Below are 19,887 nucleotides of genomic sequence, written 5' to 3' on the forward strand. Positions count from 1 at the left end.
ATGAGATTTGAGAGGTATAGATTAAATAGTTAATATTTTATACACACATCCACATATCCCATAAACCTACATCTAGAACATCAACACATTCCTCATCCCCACCCCACTCCCAACTTACACTAAGTCCAAATACCCACCTCTCTTCTACATTTACTCTAAGACCAATCTCAATGTCAAATATAAAAAGACTACTACTAAAGCTAAAATCTTGCTCTAATGCCTCTGATGGTATACCTGCAGAATACCTAAAAATGGATGCTGACAGTATCATGTACTCCATAAGCATACCTATCAGTAGCTCCATCCTTGAGTCGCATGTCCCCAAAAGCTGGAAAAAAGCATTCATTCTTCCTCTACATAAAGGTGGCAATAATACTGACATCACTAACTTATGACCAATTTCAGTCCTTTCCCCTATCTCCAAAATCTTAAAGAAATTTATCAATATACAACACAAACAAATTATTTCTCCCTCACAACATGGATTCAGACCTCATTTATGGATAGATTACAACAGAGCCTGCAACATGGGCAAAATGGTCTCCACCCTCTTTCTTGACTTGTCCAAAGCATTCACCCTGTACTCATCTCCCAACTCTCTAAGATAATTTTTTCCTCCCCACTCTAAACTGGCTCTCTAGTTACTTAAATGAAAGTCAACAGGCTGTCCATCTCCTCTTTACTCAGCTCTCCAACCGGAGTTCCCCAAGGCTCTATACTTTGACCACTCCTATTCATCATATTCATAGCTCAGCCAGCTCCTTCTCTGATCTTCTTCAACTAACTCAACAGGCCTTCTCCTCCACTGAATCCTGGATACACATTAACCACCTAGCCCTGAACCCAAATAAAGCCAAAATCATGCTATTCACCCGTAAGAAAACAACCACTTAAACAAAGTGGGCTTCACCATCTACTCTCAGAGTAAGTCCATAATTGAAGTTGTCAGCCACACCACAATGTTCAGAGTCACTATCGATGAACACATAACATTTGACCTGTATATTCAACATAAAATTTGCGAAACACATCTTAAACATGGAATCTTCTGTAGACACATTCACTTCCTAAGCCCATCCACAAAAATTACCTTTGTCTCAACTTACCTCCTACCCTCTCTCATCTATGATGCCCCTCTACTTACCAATATCCAAAACTCTACTAAATTCAAACTTGAGTTAGCCTACAATAAAATCGCCAAATTCGCTACCAACTCTAAATACTCTACTCGTCGCTGCACTGCTATTAAGTCTCTCAAATGGCTAGAATTACCAAACTATCTCTCCTACTTGCAACTAACCACAGATCACAAAATACTCTTTAGACCCCTAGATTTCCCTGCCCTGAGCTCAACATTCAATTACTACCACTCTAACAGGCCTCTTGGATCAGGAGATCAAAAGTTCTTGCAGGTTCACAAACCAAATCTCCCACCAGGACAGCTTCTCTATTCTTGCTCAGTAGCAAAGAACTGGAATGCCCTGCCATTGTCCATTAGAATTATTGAAAATCCTACTTCTTTCTAGACTTCCTTCATAACCACCTATCGCTAAGCTGGAAATGTACCTGCACCAAGCCCCCCTGGAAAACGTATTCCATGTTATTTTCATTGTATAATATTTACTACCTTTACTCTTTTCTGTGTATAAAAAGCCTGTTATTCTGATGTCAGACAGATGTAAAAAGAAAAGGTTGTATAGGTGATTTCACAACTTCATCAATGATTATGCATTTTTTTCACTCTGTAATATTTACTACCTCTACTTTTTTCTATGTATAAAAAGTTAAGTCAAATAGAGATCATAGAGACTATACGCTAGTAGTTCTTTAGTCTACTATGCATTCTACTCATTGTATTTACTGTATATATGTTGTACATAATTTTCCATGAACTCAATTGTGTAATTTTCAAATTGTTATATATTAATTATTTGTTCTGTGGAGCTTTTCTCTATGGGCCTCCACTGTAAATGGGTTCTGTATGGCTCAGTGGACTTTCCTGGTAAACAAAATGCAAATGAATAAATATATATATAAGGACCTGAGTATATGGGCATATCCAGCCTTGAGTTTTTCTTATCCTATCAACCAATTGGTTTATGATAGTTATGGAACTATAGGCTGCACAAAAAGATTTATAAAGTCTAAGAAATCAGAAATGATGAAATCATGGTTTGTTTTGTTTTTTTTTTTTACATTAGAGCCAAACTTAAGTATAAAATAACAATGTGGAAACCTTATATGAAAACAAGCATGAGTAAACTGGAAATAGTACAGAGGATATGAAATACTAAAATATCTGAACTTATACAGTGTCTCATATAGACATTTAAGAGGAAAACTTATTCATGTTTAGAGACACCTCTGGGAAGGTTTGGGGTTATCAAAATGAAGTAGACAATCATCAGAAAATCTGTGTAGAAGGTTATCTAGGAATGATAGGTGTACTAATTAGTTCTCTGAGGAAGTGGATGATCCATAGACTAGACTACCAAATTATATTAAAGCAAGCACTAATTTAAATATTTTTAAGAACAGCCCAGAAACATATTATGGAAATAACTGTTTTGGTATATTGGCAGACTTCTTCTTCTTCTTCTTCTTTCGGCTTTTCCCGGTTAGGAGTCGCCACAGCGGATCACCTGTCCGCTCATGATTGACAGTGTTAAAAGGACATTATTGCTCATGCATGAAATATTTGCATGTATGTATGTATGTATATATTAATCTGTGTATTATAAAATTAATAAATAGGGATATAGGTAATCTACATAATCTTGACCCAAGCCAGTTCAGAGTTACCAAGGGCAGATCCTGCCTACTGAACCTCGTTGACTTCAAAAAAGTTACTGTAGCAATTGATGAGGGCAAATCAGTACAGCCTGCATGTCTTGATCTTGCAAAGGCATTCCTCACAATTCCACACTAAGTCATCATACACAAATGTTCCATGCTAAATGTAAATGCCTGTGCAATCCATCAGATAGTAAATTGAGTCAAGAATGGAATTCAGGAAATAAGGGTGGGCAGCTGTACCTCTTCCAAAAGGCCTGTAACTGGTGGTATACCACAAGCCACTTCTTTTTGGCATTTACTTCTTGGAGGTCAAAGCTGATGTTAAGGGTTTATGGTTGACCAACACTGCTGATGACTGCAAACCTAATGTCATCACAAAATCCCAAGAGGAAACCATGATCCTCTGTGATGGCTTGTCCCAAACAGTTGGTGTCAAAATCATGGATTAAAACTGAATGTCAAGTAATATATCATCACATCTTTTAGCAAGTGTGACTCCCCTTGTAACTATCACATTGGCAGCACAACCCATAAAAACTGATCCTGTAGTCAGGGATCAGGGAACCTATGCTGATAGCAAACTGACCTTTGATAACCATGTAATCACTATTATAAAGAAGTCATTTTTCATTGTACAGCTTACATCTAAAGATATGTCTTTCAGGTCCAGGAATGTGATAATTCCACTGCACATGGATCTTATCAGACTAACCACCAAGTATAATGTTTCTTAGGGTTTGTAGTTGTCCAAACACTTGTCACAATGGGAATGACCACAATGCTTCCTCACTAAGAAAATCAAGTACGCAATCATTAAGACTGTGCAGACCCATCAAAAAGCCTTGTTCTTCATTTTAGTATCATACAGGCAACTGAGAGCTGACCTCCATCTCATGTATAGATCTTAAACAGACCCTATCATTTCAGCACTATTACACATATTTAAATGGTATAAACAGCCATTCATTGGATCTCAGTTTCTTCCTCAATATAAATCAATTTGTTGGAGGAATACACTCACGCACACACATGTATATATATATATATATATATATATATATATATATATATATATATATTTATTTATTTATATATATTACTCTTCTTAAGAACAAACCCGTAAGCTGTCCTAAAACCTGTAGACCAATAAATTGCCTTCCGACAATGTATAAATTATACATGGGAAGTGATGCTGATAGAGTTTATAGTCATTTAGAAGAAAACTCTATCATGGCAACAGAACAAAAGGACAGCAAAAGAAAGAACTATGGAAAAAGTATTGTTTGTTGTTAAAGTCATAATGGAGAAGTGTAACAAGGGGAAGAATCTAAGTATGGCATTGATAGGCTACAAAAAAGTATTTGACAGCATCCCACATGCATGGATAAAATAGTGCTTATAAATGTATAAGATTCGCCCTACACTGACTGAATCCATTACAGTGACCATGAAGCAGTGGCAAACCACTTCGCAGTTAAGCAATGATAAAGGACAAATTATTATTCCAGGGATAAAAATCCAAAGGGGGGTATTCCAGGGGTGACTCTGTCACTGCTGCTATTTTGTCTTGCCCTTAACCCATTAAGCTGTCTACTTAACAAATTAGGTCATGGCTACAATTTGGCTCCCAGAAAACAGTAAATTGTAAAAACCGCTCACCTTCTTTTTATGGTTTATTTACAGCTATATAGTTCTTCAGAACTATATAACAGTTTACACCTACACTAAAAAGTGCAGCACTTGTTCCAAATAGCTTTTTCTTCTCAAAAAGCTCAGCACTTGTCTTATAAGCATATCCCTTGTCTTATAAGCATTCTCTTTGCAGGTCAAGCACTCCTATATTATACAAATCTCTCACTAGCAAAACCCCCCAGGAGTGCCCACTTCCCTGCTAAGCCCACTACTTTTCTGTCTCATACCAACTCATAATTCTTTCTAGCATGTCGAAGGGTCAGATGCTGGCGTCCTCTCCTGCCCATTTGGTGAATCTGGGAATTCTGAGACAATGTTACAATTGCCTCATGTACACGGACAACCATCTCCTCCTCCCATGTAACACTAACACTTGTGAGAGATGCAGCTATTTAGCCAGACTGGAGGCTGAGCTCTCTCAACTCAGGACTGGCAAGACCAGGCAGGAGGAGAAGGCAACTACACACACCACAATACCAGTCTCACATAACTCAACCACACCACTGAATCAAACACATAAACACACTAAGACATACAGGCTCTGAGTAAAATTTACCTAAACAGCAGAGGCCTCCAAAGCAGACACCCAAGCAACTGCAAACTCAATACACCACACAAACAACACATAAACAACAAAATCAGTGTGCAAACCAGTCACTGCCCTTAAGGCCAAATACAACACCAAACATACTTGTCATAGGTGACTCCATAGTCAGACACACTGCACCAGACTGAGTAAGGAGAAGGTCACAGTAAGCTGCCTGTACATAACACAAGCACTCAGGTCTCTCAACAGCAGGTACAAGTATGACTCAGTCATTGTCCACGCTAGTGTCAACGACGTGCCTCCTTGGACTACATGAAAAGAGACATTGAGGAGCTCTCTGATTATGTAGCCCAGGCAAGTATGACCCTGACCTTGAGCAGTATCCTACCTTCACCTAGAATGATGCCACAATACAGTGATAAGATGATCAGCTTTAATAATTGGCTTAAATTCTGGTGTCATTCAAAGGGGATCCAATGTCTGTCTGCCTGGGATGACATGCTGGACAGCTTGCACCTGTCACCCCTAGGCTTCCGGATATTGGCAAAGGCTCTTGCCACCCCCATAGTGCCTTTTAGGCAAGGCTCAAATTCTAAACCTACCACCCTAGAACACAAAAAGTAAAAAACTAAGGGTAATGCTGCTCAATGCCAGAAGTCTCAATCTCAAGATGCAGGCCCTTCTCAGTATGGAGAACATCGATGTCTGTGCTGTGACAGAAACCTGGTTCAAGGCTCCTGAGAGCATCCCAGCACTAGCAGGTTTCACCTCATATCATGCTCCGCCCCAAAATCCGGACAACACCAAGATGTCCATATTCATAAAGGACACCCACACCTCAAGGTTGGTATGCATCGGAGACCATCCAGGTGCAATTAATCATAGGCAAGACTGCTCTGCAATTTGTAGCATGTTACAGGCCACCCTCTCAAACTCAGGAACCTCACATGGCCTTCCTGAAAACAATGGAGGGGATAAATGTATCTCCAAACACCATCATACTAGGTGACTTCAACTACCCTAATATAGACTGGGAACACTACTCAAGCCCAAACACTCTAGCCCAAAGGTTTCCTGGAGTTCATAAACTCAAATGCCATGTAACAACTAGTCACCATCCCCACAAGAGGAGAAAACATACTTGATCTCATCATCACGAACATGGGATCACAATGTTCAACACCGGAAGTATACCCCTCACTGGTGAGATCAGATCATAAACTAATCTCGCTGGAGGTCCTCATCCACCTGAAACAAAAAGACCACAGTGAAAAACTTCTCAAAAGCCGACTTCACACTTCTAAAAACTAGTGTGGTCTCCTTTAAGGCCCCTGAGCCAGTGGTAAACATTACTCAAACCGCTGAATCACTTACAAATGCCTTCTACCAGCACCTACAGGACTGCATGGATCAGGCAATCCCAAACAAAACTAAGACTCTTTGTACCAAAGCCAGTCTGGTGGACCCCAGCCATAAACAAGCTCTACAACAAAAGGAGGAAGCTACTACAAGATAGAGCAAAATCCTTGAAAGGTAAGACACCCTTGATCATTATAAGTAAAAACTAAGAGCTCTCATAAAATCATCCAAGGCAAATTTTGAGAGAAAAATCGCCAAGGATTCAAAAGACAATCATAAGGCCTTCTTTAGCTATGTTAGAAACCTAGGAGGAAACTCCCAGATATGCTCAGAATTAGTTCAAAATGATGTGAAGATTACTGAACCTACACACATTGCCAACATACTGGCTGACAGGTTCAGTGCAAACTTCTCCTCCCTCCCCAAAAGGAGAGATATCTATACCAGAGGATTGTAGCCCCCAAACATCTCAGGTGAGAACTGCTCTCTCCAAAGCAAAAAACACAGCATCCATGGGACCGGATGGTGTCCCCGGCTGTGTGCTCCATGAACTCAATGAGGAATTAAACCGTAGTTAGGACAGCTGTTTAATCTTAGCCTCACCTCAGGATACTGTGGTCCCACTTCACAAGGGCGGTGCCTCCACCGACCCTGGAAATTACTGTCCCATTAGCTTGACAAGCCTTATCTGCAAAGCCATGGAGAGGATCATAATGGAACTCATAAATAAAGACATAGGGAACTTGCAGACTTTGGATCCAACCCAGTTTGGCTTTGTCAAAGGCAGATCATGCCTTTTAAACTTGGTTGACTTTTTCGAGACAGTCACCAAGGCCATTGATGAGGGAAAGGCAGTCCATACAGCCTACCTTGACCTGGCAAAGGCCTTCGACACAATACCCCACTCAGGTATCATCAAAAACTCATCAGCTTGAATGTAAACCCATACATCACAAGATGGGTTGCAAACTGGCTAAGTGACAGAACCCACAGGGTCAGAGTTGCTGGAGCCATGTCAGACTCAAAGCCTGTCACAAGTGGTGTCCCACAGGGCTCAGTCCTGGGTCCACTCTTGTTCGGCATCTACTTTTCTGAAGTACAAGCAAACACAGGAGGGTTATGGCTGACAAAGTTTGCAGATGACTGCAAACTGGGCCATAGTAGAAAACACATCTGACACAGATATCCTTCAGAAGGGCCTCACAGAAACGGATAACTGGTGCCAGAGCCATGGCCTAAAGTTAAATGCCAAGAAATGCATAGTCATACCCTTCGGGAAAAACAAGGTTACTAGCTACCATATAGGTGGCAATCCACTGAGCACAGAAGAAGTCATCAGGGATCTGGGGACCCAGGTTGACAGTAGCCTTTCGTTTGACACTCATGTTGCTAAAGTAGTTAGGAAAACCTTCTACATTGCCCACCTGATCATGAAGGATTCACATCTAGATCAAGGGAGGTCATGTACTCATCACTCATTAGACCTATGATTGAGTACAATGCCCCATTCGGAATGTATCTGACCAGACACCTGCAGCAGCTGGAAAGGCCCCAAAACTTCCTCACCAAAAGGATAAAGGGTCTCAAAAATATGTCTTATGCTGCCCGACTGAAAGAACTCCAGCTCTATTCAGTCTCATACCGCTTGCTCAGAGGTGACCTGTGCCTGACATATAAGGCCATGTCAAACCCTGATTTGATGAATATGCTTCACCTCAAAAATCTAGATCCCTCAGAACCACAAGACTTAAACCTTGACACGGTTATTAATAGAACATGCTGGAGGGACAGATTCATCACCCAGAGAGTCCTATGCTGTGGAACAAAATCACATGTGAGGCAGAGCACGCTGGCCTTGTTCAAGAGGAATCTTGACCAATGGATGGGAGATATACCCCAGGGATTACTTCAGTGTCACTGCTTGACAGAGGCACAGCAAAATAATAGGCATAGTTTTATTCAAACTAAAGGGCCAAATAACTATGGGCTAGGCTTATAAATGCCCTTGGGCAGATAGCCTAGTATGAACCTATGAACCTATGAACCTATGAGAAACTGAAAGCACAACTACAAGTGGTCAAAACTTTCTCAGATTATATAATAATGTCATTTGGTCTTGATAAAAGTGAAAAAGCAACCTTTAAAGCAGGAAAGTTGCAGCACCAAGAAAACATCAGTTTGAGACAAGAATGTGATATAAAATATCTTGAACAAGAGGGAGTATATAAATATTTGGGAAATTATGACAGATCAACAATAAAACATGAACAAATGCGAATAAAACTGAGTAAGGAATATTTTGGAAGACTAAAATTAATACTGAAAACAGCTCTGACATCTAGGAACAAATTCCAGGCTATAAACCAGTTTGCTCATCCTGTCTTAAGGTACTGCTTTGGAGTGATTGACTGGCCCCAAAAGGCATTTGATCAGTTGGACAGGAAAACAAGAAAAATGCTTCATGCTTACCAAATGATTTATAAAAATCATTCTATACCAAGATTATATACTCCCCGTTCTGAAGGAGGTATGGGCCTCCTTGAAACTGAGTACATGTATAAATCTACAGTCGTAGGACTACTTACGTATCTGCTGACCTCACAAGATCCAAATGTAGTAAAAGTTTTAAAACATGAGGATAATGTCTGAGATGACTTCCCTGCTTAGTTTTGCAGAAGCATTTCAGTATCAAGTGGGAATGGAAATTAAACCAGAAACAGATAAAAATCAGGCAGCAAAGAACCTGCCAGAAAACAAAAGTAGGAATATAAGGTGAAGGATCAGATGAGAAGGCAAGAAATGTGGAAAATGCATAAATATAGTTGCAAGTGCAGAAAACTCTTGAAAGAACTTCATGTCGATCAGGACCAAATGCAGAAATGCTTAAAGAGAGGTGAATTTAAACCAAAAGACGAAAGGTTAATATTCGTTCACAAAGTCCATTGAACTCGTGAGAGGAACAGACAAATGCAGGTTTTGTCAAATAGAATTGGAAACAGTCGCACATCTTGTTGCTGGGTATAATACACTAATGGCAGAGGGACTGCATACTGAAAGGCATAACAATGTGGCAAGACTGTTGCATTGGGGATTGTGCAAACATTATAATACTGAAGTAGCTGAGAAGCACTGGAAACATAAGCCACAAACCATTACAGAAAATTATGAAGTTTATATCACATGGTATCACCCATTACCAACAACTCAAAAAATAGATGCAAGAAATCCTCACATGGAAGTCCAGGAAAAGACAAAAGTAGGATTGTCACCCAGTGACAACAGTGTCTTACATACAGAGACACAAAGTTATAAAATATCAGGATTTACAGGCAGAAATGAGGGCAGTGTGGAAGAAGGTACCTAGACAGTTCCAAAACTAGTAGGAGCAGTGGGGTCTTATAAAAAACAATTTACAGTCATAGTTAAATATGTTACTGATACATGCAACTTCATATGAATTGCAGAAGGAATCAATTCTGGGCACATTTTGGGTCCTGTGAAAAGCACTTCTGGCTATTATCAAAGACTGAAGCAATACTAATTTCATGAACTCTAGTCATACTTTGACTTAGGAATGGGGTCCATTCCCATAGTGGTATTAGAAACCCAAAAATTTGGAGAAATTAAACCATAAGAAAGCTGGTGTGAGCTATGATACACAAAAAAACCTTGAAATCACTTCCTAGTCCCTCACCCAGCCCAACTTTCCCAGTGCTGAAATAATTATCTCTCGGATGCAAAACAAACACAAGACCATATGCATCACTGCCATCTATATCCCTCCTGGAAACAACAGTCCATTACTAGAAGAAATCCTGTTTTGGATCTCTTAAAATAAAAACAAGGAAACCATTGTCAGGGGTGATGTTAATATAGGCTACTTATTTATCAGCTCTGACTTTCCCACTCTTTCCATCAGTCTCTTTAGTTTTACCCAAGCTTTCACTATTGTTACTCGAATGAACACATGCAGTAATAAGGAGTCTACACTAGACTGGATCCTCACCACCACCCATAACAAAATGAACACTTCTGGCTGCCTACCAAACAATGACACCTTCAGTAGCTACCTCAACAAATACAACTGAGGTATTTTAAAATACTTACCCCTAGATGACACCATAATTCACTATAAACACATTCCTTAACAACTAGCTCTGATGAGACCAAAATGAATCAAATCCAGCCCCACCCCATGGTTAACAAGAAAAGCCAGGCAACTCATGCAAAACACAGATAAAGCTTGAAAAGCATGGTGAACTGACAAAATATCACAAAATGACAATATTTTAGATATCTTAGGGACCTTTCTAAATAAAAAATTAGACCAGAGAAAACTAAATACTTTCCCAAGCTCCTAGAAAGCCACAAACAGAACTCTGAGCTTTTCTGGAAAGCAATCAAAAGATTATTACACCCAGGTCAAACTATCAGTTTTTCACAAACCACTACCAACAACTCAGTGCAAATAGCTACCAACTCAATAGACATTTCATACCCTGTCTTCTCCCTACTTAACAACAAAGGAATCAACAGCCTCACTATCCCAAACAGTACTAATCACCACCAAAATCCCTTCTCCCTCCAACCAGTATCTACTTCTTCTATCAAAAAGCACATCCTAAAGCTAAAACAATCCACAGCAGTTGCTGACAACCTGCTACCAGAATATCTCAGAATCACTGTAGATGCTACAATATACCCTGTATCTAAACTCATGAATAGATCAATTAGAGAAGCTATATCCCTGCCAACTGGAAACAATCCAATATCATGCCCCTACATAAAGGGGAACATCTATAGACCTCTTCAATTACCATCCTATAGCCATTTTACCTCCAATGTCCAAAATATTAGAAAAAAATATAGTCGTTCCCAAATCATTTCCCATCTTCACAATAACAATCTCCTCTCCAGCACTCAACATGGTTTCCGTCCTCATCACAGCACCAGTACTGCCCTGCTCAGTTTTACTGAAATCATAAACTCTAATTAATAGAAACACCACTAACCTAGTAGCCTCCCTCTTCTTAGATATGTCAAAAGCATTTGACATAGTTTCACGCTAATACCTGCTCATGAACTATTCTCCCTACAATTCTCCCATTAATTCCTTAGCTGGTTCCACAGCTATCTCCCCAACAGACTCCAGGCTGTAAAATGGAAATGATGCCTCTCCCCCTTCCTGCCTGTCTCTGTTGGCAAACCTCATGGATCTATTCTAGGCCCTGTACTATTGAACATATTCACTAATAATCCAAACAAAGATAACAAAGAAGCCTCCATTGTACAATGCACAGATGATGCTACGCTCATATGCTCTGTACTAAGTCTACCGCTACTCTGCAGGATGACCCAGAACTCCTTTTCTCAGTTGAGGCCTGGAAAGTTGACTGCCAACTGCTTTTAGAAGCTTAAAAAAATATTGCTGTTTTTACTCAAATCTCTGTCAGCACAGGAAGAATTTGTCAACATCAAATCAGCAAACAATACCTCAGTTGAAACAGTTTCCTGCACAAAGCTTCTTGGTGTCTTAAATCAGGATAACTTAAAATATGATCAACTCATCATCAAGCCATCAAGAGAATTCACCAAAGGGTAGGCTTCCTCTACAGAAGCAAACCCTCACTGACTATTCTAGCAATTCTTTAGTAACAGCTTATTTTCTCCCTTCACTTCTCTATGCAGCACCCATCCTGACTAAATTTAAATCCACCTTAAAAAATAAACTAAAGTTTTGCTGCAATAAAATAGCTAAGTTTATATCCAATGTATCAGATCATTCAAACCACTGCCTTGCACTGAAGCACCTACACTTCCTAATTATCTTACCAAATCCCAACTGCTTAGTGCCCAAAAAATACACAAATCCGACACTTGCCTATCACTACAAAATATCCTCAAACACTACTTTCCTCCTAGGAATCTCCACTCAAATAACAAATATCTCCTGACCAGGGCAAAGTCTCAATGGTGTAGGGTGAAACTTTACACAATCTATGTTACTAACCACAGGAACTACATCCTACCATATCTCTCAACCTGGAAACATAAAAAATCTGGACAAGAGCCATGAAAAATAGGTTCAAATCTGTACGCTGATTAACATCTAATTTGCGTACATAATTACGTAACCCCACCCACTCCAGTGGAATTGTGGGATACCAACTTTCAAACACAAACTGAAGAACAGACAACCAAAATATGGCACCAGAGTCCCCCTGCAGCCATTCCAATGTCCCATTACCTGGCTATTTTGCCCCATTTACCATAAACACTAATATGTGCATATTGCTTTACTTTTACAATGATTATTTGGATTTTATTTTTACATTTTGCAGCACATCAATGCACAAACACCAACAGACATCTGATAAACAAAGCAATACTGTCTCACAATGAAAGTAGACTTAGCATTACAGCTTCTCTGCCCTTGAAACTCACATTCATTGAGACAGCATTGAAACCTGCACCACATCCAAAGAAAATGCTTCTGGCCAGTAGTGGATAAAGATTACCTTTGGGCTGTTTTCAAATCATTGGCCCCTTGCACAGAAAACAAGAAACATACATGTGTTCTTTTCTTTGATACACCTACCTGAACATTTTCCAGTAGGCTGTACTGTAGGCAATGAAAGAAAATGCATGAACCAATAATTACAAAACTGACCAATTCAGAACATTTCCATCATAAAAGTCTACTTCCACACCCAAACTATAAACGGAATGACAGCAGTGTAAGCCATAGGCATCTTGCGCAGCTTCTCACAATTATTTTCAATTTCAGTTTTTTGGGGGGGAGGGGCAATAGGTCAAAAACCATGGACACATTTTAAACATTGCTTGTATAATTTTGGAAAGTTGCTAGAATAAAATGTGTTACCACAATGCAAGTTACTGGAAGTCTTGAACCCAAAACACTATACACTACAGTCAGTGCAACATACCACTATGCCAAATCAGCAGGTTAAATAATAGGAAGAGTGAAACGTAATGGCTATCATTTAGTGAATTCAGTTCTCATTTCTCACCATGGCTGTCAACCTCTTAGCACAAAAAAAAAAAAAAAAATTCTGGGCAAAGCTGAGAAATGGTGGTGGCTAGGGACTTTAGGCTCTTTTTACCCAGTACCAAAGGTACAGGGTTTGAGCCTAAATACCTCTAGCCATCAGGTGTATTACAAGCGCATAGTGCTTAGAAGTTGTAATCATTACACAAATAAAGGTGGTATGCGATTAGTGTCAGTCTCAGAAGTCTGGCTACTAAGGAAAACAATCAATCTGATTACCAAGGAAAATTAATCAATTTTCAAGAAAAGCAGACCAAGCTACAGGAAAACAGTGTGTATAACGTTTATGTAACTCTAAGTTGAAAACTTAGCATTAAATATTCATATTTGTGCTACTGTGGTGCAGCCCACTAAAGCATCACACTTTTGCTTCAGTTTATGTACCACTGTTACTGTTTTCATCAACCCACTTTAATGTTAGATGAATACAAATGGTAACCTAAGACTCTAGTCTCATTAAAAGTAATAAACCAAAACAGCACCAAAAAGATGCAAGAGCAGGACACCCAGGAATGGTTTTTAACATAGTCACAGTTTAATAGTCGCTGTTCTTAAAAACTTCGTCAGAAAAGATGCAAGAGCAGGACACCCAGGAATGGTTTTTAACATAGTCACAGTTTAATAGTCGCTGTTCTTAAAAACTTCGTCAGAAAAGATGCAAGAGCAGGACACTCAGGAATGGTTTTTAACATAGTCACAGTTAATAGTCGCTGTTGGTAAAAACTTCGTGTAGCACAACACTCATACTAAGTTAAATAGGACTTGAATAGAATAGCAATCGTGCTACGTTAACCAGGAAATCAATATTATTTGAACATCTTTAACTGGTATGTAGTACACAGAGCACAGTGATTACACACGCACACCCTTTTTTCCTTACCTAAAGCAAAGTCCCGGTGGCAGCAGATTTAAAGCCAGTTTCAGTCCTTGCAAAGCATTCTTCCCAAGTCACTGTTTCTGTCCACAGAAGAAGCTAAGCAGTTTCTGGATGCAAAGCATTTTAAAGCAAAGTCCCGAACTTGGCAAAGCAAAGTCCAATTCTTTCAAATTCATTTCCCTCCTGCTCACAACCAGCCGGAAATGATGACGTGAGCTCCTTGAGCTCATTTCCAACTGGCTGGTAGTGCAGACGGAGCTGATGTCATCGCGCACATGAAGATGGCAGCTCCAACACCGCAAAAATAAAAAGAATTAAAAAAAAACAAAAGCAAAGAAATCGGAAATGACGGGGCACCACTCGGGAATCGTGGCATGCACCCCTTTATTTGGACCCCAAAACTGGGTAAAATCCGAGTAATTCAGGATGGTTGGGAAGTATGCATCCTACCCATCCTAAAACAAGAAAACTTTACCACATGCTTCAAACACAGCCTAAAACACCACCTAACTTCTGCATGGCTATGCTCGTCCTAACTAAATCCATCTTCCTGTTTTTTTATTGCCAGTCTCTGTGCCAATCATATTGACTCTTTCACCTTTCTTATCCCTGTCACTTTCTCTTTCATCCCCACTACTGCTCTTCCAACTAACTTATATCCATAATCCTATCCCAGTGATAACCCCTCCTTACCTGCATCATCATCTTACCTATCTACTGTTATTTCTACCTCCCCAGTATCAGAACCTTTTCTACTAATGACTTCCTTGATTATTTCTGATTATATTCTTCTTCCTTCACTATTTTCTGTTCCTGCTCTAGTGACATCCTACCCCATTAATGTCAGTATGCATGTGCTGACTCTATGTGGATTATCATTGCTCTTGTATCTTCAACTATTACGTGTTAATATGCCTTTGACTTATGTAAAATAATATAACTTCTGAAGTATATAATAAATATATTTACTATTTGTCTTAATACTACCTGCAAAATAATGCTCAGAATGTTTAATTGTTTTATAGTTGTTCATTTTAAATATGTATTTTATGAGGAGCTTTTCTTCCTGGGCCTCCACTGAAAATGGGACTTGTGCTGAGGAAGACTTTCCAGATAAGCAGAAGACAATAAATAATTAAGTAAACAGTTAAAATAAATATGACAAACCCCTCAAAAGATAATGTAAGGATGAGGAAGAATGTATCCTGTCTTTGCAGCATCAGTCAAGAGCGCTGATAAAATCAGTCCCTGTAGAGACCAGGCCTACTCTTCAGACTTAAATGAGGAGGAAAATGGATGACCCATGAAGATGGTCACATGGTAAACATCATGTGATGCACATCATCAGACACCATGACTGCACAAAGCGAGGTATCACTAGAATGGACAAGTGGTCCATTCATTGTATATGCGCACTGCGGCATCTGTATATGACCTCTTACCCCGGCACAAGTAGGGTTGAAAATTATAGCACTGACTTTAGCTGACAATGCAACATGTTATGGCACTGATTCCTAATCGTGCTACTACACCTCATTAGTATACTTACTGTGCCATAAGGCCCTTAATACCATGATAAAATGCATGGTCACAGTAATGCAAAATACCAAATACTAATGTATGTGTGTATGTTTGTATGTATATGTGTGTGTATCTATTCCTCTGTATAAGTATATGTGGTTTCCCTTTATAATATCAAAATACTGAAATCTCGAATTTCAGTATCCCAAGAACAGAAAGCCGAAACTTCAAAATAGCAAAAGTGCATAAGTGCGAATCTGAATATCTTGAATCCGCACTTATGCATTTACGCTACTTTACGTGAAGTGTTTGGTTGGTATGGTGTCAGCAATTTAAGGTGAGAGAGTGTATGTGAGTGCTTTTGTAAGCTGTACGTGTGGGTTAGGGTATGGAGGTGGAAGTATGAGTGTTGGATGTGTTGGTGTTTGTGTATGTGTGATGTGAGTGTGTGTGCGAGGGACTGAAGAATATCTGGGTGTGAGTTTTTTTTTTCTGTTTGTGCGATCTCGGAGTTGGTATATATAAGTAGGGGGGTGACCCTCTTCTTACATATACTGTAGGGTTGTATAGCTTGTGTGGTGTGGGTAAAATGGTGTGTGTGTTGTGTGGTGTATGGTGTATGTATGTTCGGAATTGTGTTTCATGCTTTTGGGTTTCGGGATTGTGAGCTGTCCGCTTTTATAGTTTTGAGATACTGAAATTCAAGATATCAGTATTTTGACATTATAAAGGGGAACCGTATATATATATATATATATATATATATATATATATATATATATATATATATATATACATATATGGGTTCACTTTTCAATCCTAAAATCCTGAAATATCGAATTTCAGAATCTCAAGATCATAAAACCGAAACCTTAAAATCCCGAAACCCCAGAAGTGCAAATTTCAAAATTGCGACTCGTACACTAACCATACACCACACACATACACACAACTTCCCCCACACACAAACACACAAACCTACACTACATACAAGCAGGGGGCAAGCCCCACTACACCCCCCCATATGGGTGGCTGCACCTCCCACACCCCCCCTACTTAAATATACTAACTCCAAAGTCTCATTACACAGACAAACACACGAAAACACCACCATACAAGCTACATTCCCCTCGTGCACACACATCACAGTAACAAAACACACTGACAGACACTAAAGCCCCTAAACAAAATCCTTAAACATAAATACTTACCTGAACTTCCAGCTATCCATTCACACACCGCAACACCAGAAATGCTAATTCAACATTTCCGTACTAAGGAATTTTGAAATTCACGCTTCTGGGGTTTAGGAGTTTTGAACTTTTGGCTGTATAATCTCGGGATTCTGAAATTTGATATTTCAGAATATAGGGATTATAAAGTGTCCCTATATATATATATATATATATATATATATATATATATATATATATATACAGAGAGAGAGAGAGATAGCTACAGATACACACACACACACACACACACACACACACACACACACACACACACACACGTCTATGACAGATGCACCTGTCATACACGTAAAAGAGGTCAAATCATAAAGATTCGAATACACACTACCTCGAAGTACAATGATTTGACAAAAAACAATAAAATCTGTTTTTTGCACCTTCACACCCCCTAATAATTATATATTCTAATATACTACAGTACAGTGGGAAAGAGCTAATTCCCCAATCCCCACTGTACAGTGATCTTTTACAGAAAAAAGCAGCTGATTTTCAGTCAGGTGTACTGGCTTAATTTTCCTATGAAATGTTGCAGTCTCGATGGAGTGTATATATATATATATATATATATATATATATATATATATATATATATATATATATATATATATATATCTTTATATACATACAAATTGCATCTCTCTCTCTCTCTCTCTCTCTATATATATATATATATATATATATATATATATATATATATATATATATATATAAATATATATATTCTGTCACTCGTCTGGTCAGGCAAAACAGATGAACATTCGTGTGTTTGGTTCTAGCAGCTTTATTATATGCAAACACATCTGGGTTGAGGCTTTGTAACTTAAACTTAAATAAAAATATAAACAGACTGTCAAACTCATACATGCTCACACTCTGGCTGTTCTTTCAAAATGGCACTGCTGCCTGCACATACTTACTATTTACATGCACGTGCCTACACTTGGAAATGCTTCTTAAAGATACAACACATGCTCTGTTCTTCATCCTCCCTCTTTGAGAAATTTCTCATACATTAATAACATTGATTGACATGCAATTGCACAGGAATGATCCTTTGACATGCAATTATAAAAAACTAAAGACATATAAAACAATCATGTCCAGGTTGCTGTGTATTTCACACTGGGTCTAGAAGTATGACCAGATTGTATGATATAAAAATTGGAAGTAGGTCTAGCGATGGGGACTATCTTTACAGAATGTTCATCTTTGTGGACATCAGGGACATCATTAGGAATGGGAGTAGGTATCGAGACATGTTCTGCAATAGGAACATTGTCTGGATTGCTCTGAGATCTAGAGTCTGTATCACAGGTACAATGCTACGATATTGATTTGGACACAGGAAGAAGATGCTTGTGGTTTTTCTTATATTCCATACCGTCAGATTCTACTAGATATGATCTCGGCTCAGCACATATACCTGTCACTTGACCAATCCAGTCAAAGCCTTTTGGCATTTGCATCCTCACTGTCGCTCCTTTTTCCAATGGACAAAGAAATCTGCTCTTTTTGTCATAACTGGACTTCTGAAAAGATTTTTTTCTGAATAATTGGGCTTTGATTGCTCTGTTGTTTTTTTATCATTAGGCACCAATAAGCTGGAACAGATAGGCAAGGTTGTTCTAGTTTCCCTAGATAGAAGTCTCTGAGCAGGCGAGCCAAGTATGTTGTCATGGGGAATATTCCTGAGATTGAGTATATTCAAAAAGATATCAGTATTGTCACGCTTTGACCTCTCAAGTAATTGCTTTGCACTCTGTACTGCATGTTCAGCCAGGCCATTTGACTGTGTGTATTCTGGGCTGCTAGTAATATGGACAAAGTTCCACTCTTCTGAAAATTTCTGAAATAATTGACTGGTAAACTGGGTACCGTTGTCACACTCTGTGTGGACTACCATGGACTAAGAAATGACATTTCAACTTTGTAATAACAATACTAGACATTAGGTTAGGTAGCAAATCAATTTCAAACTAGTTTGAGTAAGAGTCGACCAACACTAAGTAATGCTGATTGTTCTACTCAAATATGTCAGTAGCTACAGTTAACCAAGGGAGTTCAGGAATTTGGCTTAGCTAAAACGGCTCTCTGTGCAAATGCAGTTTAATACTATTGCATACTGTACAAGATGAAAACACTTTATCAATGTCTTTAAAAAAAGGCCAAAATGCTAGTCCTCTCGCCTATCTTTTGGTACAGTCAGAACGTGGGTGGCCACGATGCAAAATCTGAATATACTCATGTTGTAAGGAAGTAGGGACAAGAACTGTATGACCTTTGAAAGTGATATCATCTTCCATCAACATTTCATCCCAATAAGGAAAATACGGTTGCACTTCTGGCGGTACAAAGATTGCTTTGATGGGCATCTGACATTAATGAAGTGGCTGAGCTTTTGCAAAACTAGATCAGTCGTATGATCTTTCAGCTCATCTAATCTCGTGGTAGAACAATTATGCACTTCTATGACACTGAAGTCAAAATTCTCTGCATCAAGCTATTCTGTAGTATTTCTGGGTGATCTGGATAAGGTATCAGCCAGATAAAGAAGTCTGCAATTTGTGTAGACCATTTTGAAGTTGTATTTTTGTAATCTGAGCATCATTCTTTGTAGTCTTGCTGGAGCTGTATCCATATGCTTCTTTAAAATAGTAACCAGAGGTTGATGATCAGTCTCAGTCTGGTAGCTGAGCCATAAATATAATCATGGAACTTGGAACATGCAAACACAAATGCCAAAAGTTCCTTTTCAATCTGAGCATATTGCATT

Source organism: Protopterus annectens, chromosome 17.part0, assembly GCF_019279795.1.
Source record: "Protopterus annectens isolate FY-2018-M chromosome 17.part0, PAN1.0, whole genome shotgun sequence".
NCBI classification, from domain to species: domain Eukaryota; kingdom Metazoa; phylum Chordata; order Ceratodontiformes; family Protopteridae; genus Protopterus; species Protopterus annectens.